Source organism: Arachis ipaensis, chromosome B04 (assembly GCF_000816755.2).
Source record: "Arachis ipaensis cultivar K30076 chromosome B04, Araip1.1, whole genome shotgun sequence".
In the NCBI taxonomy this organism is placed as follows: Eukaryota; Viridiplantae; Streptophyta; class Magnoliopsida; order Fabales; family Fabaceae; genus Arachis; species Arachis ipaensis.
Window position 1 is genome coordinate 44,849,477 of NC_029788.2, and position 6,248 is coordinate 44,855,724.

Consider the following 6,248-nt stretch of genomic DNA (forward strand, 5'->3'; position numbering starts at 1 on the left):
TCTCGAGCCCATATTTTCACTGAACGTTAACACCACTAACTTCCTGAGCCAAAGCCCCTGCCCACTTCATACTTTCTCTCTGCAAGTAAAAGCTAAGCCCAATGAAGAAGAGAACTGCTTCAAACTCAAGACCCAAAGGCCCAAGACTTGAAGAATCAACTAGAAGAACAGAAGAGTAGTATATATAGAAGTAGCTTTGAAATATTTTGGAGAGTTGGAAATTATAGGGAGAATCTTAGCATAGGAACTACTCTCTGTATTTACTTTCTCTGCACTTCTAAGTTTTCATAATGTATTCTCCATCTTTGTTTTCATTTTCCAGAGCTATGAACAACTAAACCCCTGTCATTGGTTTAGGAAGCTCTGTTGTAATTTGATGGATCAATACTAGTTTTCATTATTCTTCTTCTATCTTTTCTCTTGATTTTACTTGAAAGCTTTCGATTTCATCCAATTGAGTAGTTATCTTGAAAAAAAAGCTATTCATACTTGGATCTCTTCTGAACCTTGAAAGAGGAATGAAGAGATCAAGCTAGAAATGCTTTCTCATGCTGGACCAAATTGGGTTTGGATGGATATGTGACTATAATCCTCTCAACACTTGGTTTGGGAAATGCATGTGGTATAATCAGTGACCATACTTCATCTCTTCTAATGAGCAATTGACCAAGGAATTGGCTATTGATCAAGATTTGAGAGATTGAATTACAAGAAATTGTAATTCAATCACTTAAGATTGCCAAGGAGATCAATGAGTGCATTGATTGAGGAAGAGATAAAAATGAAATTGATCCGGAGAATGCAACATCTCCTAAGCCCAATGAACCCCCCATTTCTGATCTTACCCATTCTCTTTAATTTCTGTTATTTACTTTAATGAGCAATTCCCCCATTCCCATTTACAATTCTGCAATTCACCTTCAGTCATTTACTTTTAGATCTATAATTCTAGCATTTACTTTCCTGTCAATTACCTTCCCGCCATTTTATTTTCTGCAATTCTCAATCAAATTCTGGATTTGCTCAACTAGAACAGTCCTCTAATTAAAGTTGCTTGATCAATCAATCCTTGTGGGATTCGACCTCACTCTATTGTGACTTTTTACTTGACGACAAATTCGGTACACTTGCCGAAGAAAATTTGTTGTGAGACAAGTTTTCCGTGCATCATCTTCTCTGGGGTTGACGGACAGGTCTTGCTCCCCCTTCTAAAAATATCCTATGCTCACAGACTTGAGGGTTGATGCCTACTATGTCTGTCAAACTCCAACCAATTGCCTTCTTGTGCCTCCTCAGCACACTAAGTAACTGCTCTTCCTATTGAGAAGTGAGTTCCCTTGCAATGATAATTGGAAACTTCTGCTCGTCCTCAAGGTAAGCATATATGAGGTGTGGAGGAAGGGGTTTTAATTCTAACTTCTGATCATGGTCAAGCTCTGGGTTGTCTAGAGCTGGTAACAATGGTAAAGCACTGTCATTGTCCTCTGAGAATGTCCCCACACTTGGACCTTGTCTGATGTACTTCTCTTCAAATTCCTCCTGGTGAACTTCAGCCACGGTTTCATCTATAATGTCACACTGGAGGATAGAATGATCCTCTGGAGGATGTTTCATAACTCCATTCAGATTGAAGATTACTACTCGGCCATCTATTTCAAAAGAGTATGTTCCTGAAAAAGCATCTAATTTGAACTTCGAGGTCTTCAGGAATGGTCTTCATAACAATAGTGTTTGATAGGATTAGTTAGACAAACAGAAATTAGTGTTGAGATGCAATATAAAAGACATTAAACAATATAAAGAATATTGAAGAAAGGCAAGTGAATACTTTGGAAAGAAAATATGGAGAAGATAGTTAAGGCTTCAGAGTTATCTATTTTTCTAGAATTATTTTTCTTACTAACTATTTTAATCATGTAGGATTTAATTTATGGCAAACTATATGTGACTAGACCCTAATTCCTTAGATCTTCCTAGTCTCCTCTAAAATTCATCAAAAGCCAATTCCTTGGTCAATTAATTCTAATTAGAGAGTGATGATCAAATTCCAGTTTATATGCCACAAAAACTCTAATTACCTAAAAATAAAAGGATAATATGTCACGTATCCCGTTAAATCCAGACAATTAAAATTTAGGAGAATATGTTTTCAAGCTGTTGTTCAAGTAAAGAGCTTTTCGAAGTTATACAAGAACTCAAATAGAAAGAGGGTCATACTTCCGTTCCACCCAAATTCATAAAATAAAGAGCGAAAACAATTCTTAAATTATAAATCTATACGCTAATAATTTAAAAATTAAATTTCTAAAATTAAAATTAAAATAATATCTTTTCCTATTTAAAAATCAAATTTGAATTTAAATTCGAATTAATTAACAAGTCTGCAGCTGATGGGTGGGGACCACTTGATTTGTCCATTTTGCAGCTTCTAATCTGTGTTTTCTGGACTGGAAACTGAGTCAAAATAGCGCAGAAATCACCCCCAGCGTCTTTCTGTGTTTTTTTTACATGTTGCGCATGTCACGCGTATGCGTCGATCACGCGCACGCGTCGATGGTCTTTTTCGCGAGTCACGCGGACGCGTCGGTCACGCGGACGCGTCGCTTTGCAAATCTTCAAATCACGCGTACGCGTCAGTCACGCGTACCGGTCGCTCCTTGCTGCCATCTTCTTTGATTCTTGTGCTGCAGAAACTCCATCAAATCCAGCCGAATGCTACCTAAAATAAACAGTATTGCACAAAACTCAAAATAGCATCCATAGTGGCTAAAATATAATTAATTCTTAATTAAACTCAACAAATTACATGCAAATTTACTAGGAAAAAATAGGAAAGATGCTCACGCATCAGTGATAAGCAGTGGCAACCTTATGCAATACCCCATAGCGCTTGAGCAGTGCCTCTACTTTCCTGTTACAAAAGTGGGATCCTTGGTCGCTCACGATTGCTCGTGGCGACCCATAACGGCATACAATGTTATTCCTAATAAAAGAAATAACGGTGTTGGCATCATCAAGGCGGGTAGGTATTGCTTCTACCCACTTTGACACGTAGTCAACCGCTAACAGAATATATAGATACCCACTTGAGTTGGGGAACGGTCTCATAAAGTCAATGCCCCATACATCAAATATCTCGCAGAACAACATAGGTTGCTGAGGCATCTCATCCCTTTGGGACGTGTTTCCTGACTTCTGACACTGATGGCAAGACACACAGAATTGGTTAGCATCCTTGAATAAAGTTGGCCACCAAAATCCACAATCCAACACCTTTTTAGCTGTCTTTTGTGGGCTAAAGTGGCCACCACATTCAGATGAATGGCAAGCTTCAAGAATAGGTTAGATTTCAGATTCTGGGATGCATCTTCGAATTACATGGTCTACTCCCCTCCTCCACAAGTGAGGGTCATCCCAAATGTAGTATTTGGAATCACTCCTCAACTTGTCTCTTTGGTGTTTAGAAAAGTTAGGGGAAAAGATTTTTGCAACCAAGTAGTTCGCCATTGATGGAAACCAAGGAAAGCTACCTGACACAGCATGCAAACTATCCAATGGGAATAAGTCATTGATCGGAAATGGGTCGAATTTTAAATTCTCAAGGAGGCTTAAAAGATCCGCAACCAAGTTTTGAGACCCGCTCCGGTCCCTAATCTCAATGTCGAATTCTTGCAAGAGCAAGATCCAACGTATGAGTCGGGGTTTTGACTCATTCTTTGTCAATAAGTACTTTAAAGCTGCATGATCCGTGTATATCACTATCTTGGACCCTAGTAAATAAGATCTAAATTTATCTAAAGCATGAACAATAGCTAGGAGTTCCTTTTCTGTAGTGGTATAGTTGGATTGTGATGCATCTAATGTTTTAGAAGAGTAAGCAATGACATAAGGGAGTTTACCATCGCGTTGTGCAGGCGCGGCACCTACAGCATGGTTTGACGCATCGCACATTATCTCAAATGGCAGCGTCCAGTTGGGGCCTTGCACAATCGGTGCTGTGGTAAGAACTCTCCTTAGCTCTTCAAATGCACTCACACATGCACTGTCAAACTCAAAGTCCACATCTTTTTGGAGTAGGCATGATAATGGCAAAGCAATCTTGCTAAAATCTTTAATAAAGTCCCTGTAGAATCCTGCATGTCCAAAAACGAGTGGACCTCCCTCACAGATGAGGGGTGAGGTAAAGTGGTGATAACATTGACCTTGGCCGGTTTACAGAAATGCCTTCACTAGATACTACATGCCCCAACACTATACCTTGTCTTACCATAAAGTGACATTTTTCAAAATTCAAGACAAGGTTAGTGTCAACACATCTAGCTAAGACCTTGGCCAAGTTCTCTAAGCAACAATCAAATGAAGTTCCATAAATACTGAAGTCATCCATAAAGACTTCTAGACAATCCTCCATTAGATCGGAAAAGACACTTGTCATATACTGCTGAAAAGTAGCAGGTGCATTACATAGTCCAAATGGCATCCTTTTGTAGGCAAAGGTGCCAAAAAGGAAAGTGAATGTGGTCTTTTCCTGATCCTCAGGGGCGATGTGAATATGAAAGTAACTAGTGAATCGATCAAGAAAACAATAATGGGATTTACCCGCCAAATGGTCCAACATCTCGTCGATAAAAGGGTAAAGGGTAGTGGTCCTTCCTTGTAGTGGCATTCAATATTCTATAATCGATGCACAATCGCCACACGTTTTGTACTCTTTTGGTGACCACTTCACCATCATCCTTTTTAACCGTAGTGATGCCCAATTTCTTGGGAACAACCTGGACCGGACTCACCCACTCACTGTCAGAAATTGGGTATATGATACTCGCATCAAGTAGCCTAGTGAGCTCCTTCTTTACCACATCAAGGATAGTTGGGTTGAGTCTTCTTTGTGGTTGCCTAACTGGTGCACGAAATTGTGATGTCCAGGCTCGAACAATCCCTGGCAACGTGAGTAACTTGGTATGCGTAATCGTGATTACGCATTGATTATGTAAAATTCATGGCTCTTTCTTTCCCTGGCAATGGCGCCAAGAACATGGTGCCAATACCATGGTTCACAACTTCGATACAACTAACCAGCAAGTGCACTGGGTCGTCCAAGTAATACCTTACGCGTTGTCAGTGGCTACATCCCCTCCTCTTAGTGAATAATATGCTCACGCACCCTGTCATGGCACGGCTATTCATCTGTCGGTTCTCGATCGTGCTGGAATAGGATTCACCCTCCTTTTGCGTCTGTCACTAACGCCCTGCAATCGCGAGTTAGGAGCTCGTCACAGTCATTCATTCATCGAATCCTACTCAGAATACCACAGACAAGGTTTAGACCTTCCAGATTCTCTTGAATGCCGCCATCATTCTTGCTTACGCCACGAAGATTCTGGTTAAGAGATCTAAGAGATTTCATTCTAGCTTATTTCATGTAGAACAGAAGTGTTTGTCAGGCACGCGTTCATAAGGGAGAAGGATGATGAGCGTCACACATAATCATCACCTTCATCACGTTCTTGGGTGCGAATGGATATCTTAGAAGCGAAATAAGATGAATTGAATAGAAAACAATAGTACTTTGCATTAATCTTTGAGGAACAGCAGAGCTCCACACCTTAATCTATGGAGAGTAGAAACTCTACCGTTGAAAATACATAAGTGATAGGTCCAGGCATGGCCGAGATGGCCAGCCCCTTAAAACGTGGTCAATAGTCTCCTAAGATGAATAACGGATTAAAACTGAGACCAAAGATACCTAATACAATAGTAAAAGGTCCTATTTATAATAAACTAGCTACTAGGGTTTACATGAGTAAGTAATTGATGCATAAATCCACTTCCGGGGCCCACTTGGTGTGTGCTGGGGCTGGGCTTGAGTGTTGCACGTGTAGAGGTCCTTCTTGGAGTTGAACGCCAGTTTTTGTGCCAGTTTGGGCGTTCAACTCTGGTTTTGGCTCCTTTTCTGGCGCTGGAAGCCAGATTTGGGCAGAGAGCTGGCGTTGAACGCCAGCTTACGTCGTCTATTCTTGGCCAAAGTATAGACTATTATATATTGCTGGAAAGCCCTGGATGTCTACTTTCGAATGCAATTGGAAGCGCGCCATTTCGAGTTCTGTAGCTCCAGAAAATCCACTTTGAGTGCAGGGAGGTCAGAATCCAACAGCATCAGCAGTCCTTCTTCAACCTCTGAATCTGATTTCTGCTCAAGTCCCTCAATTTCAGCCAGAAAATATCTGAAATTACAGAAAAATACACAA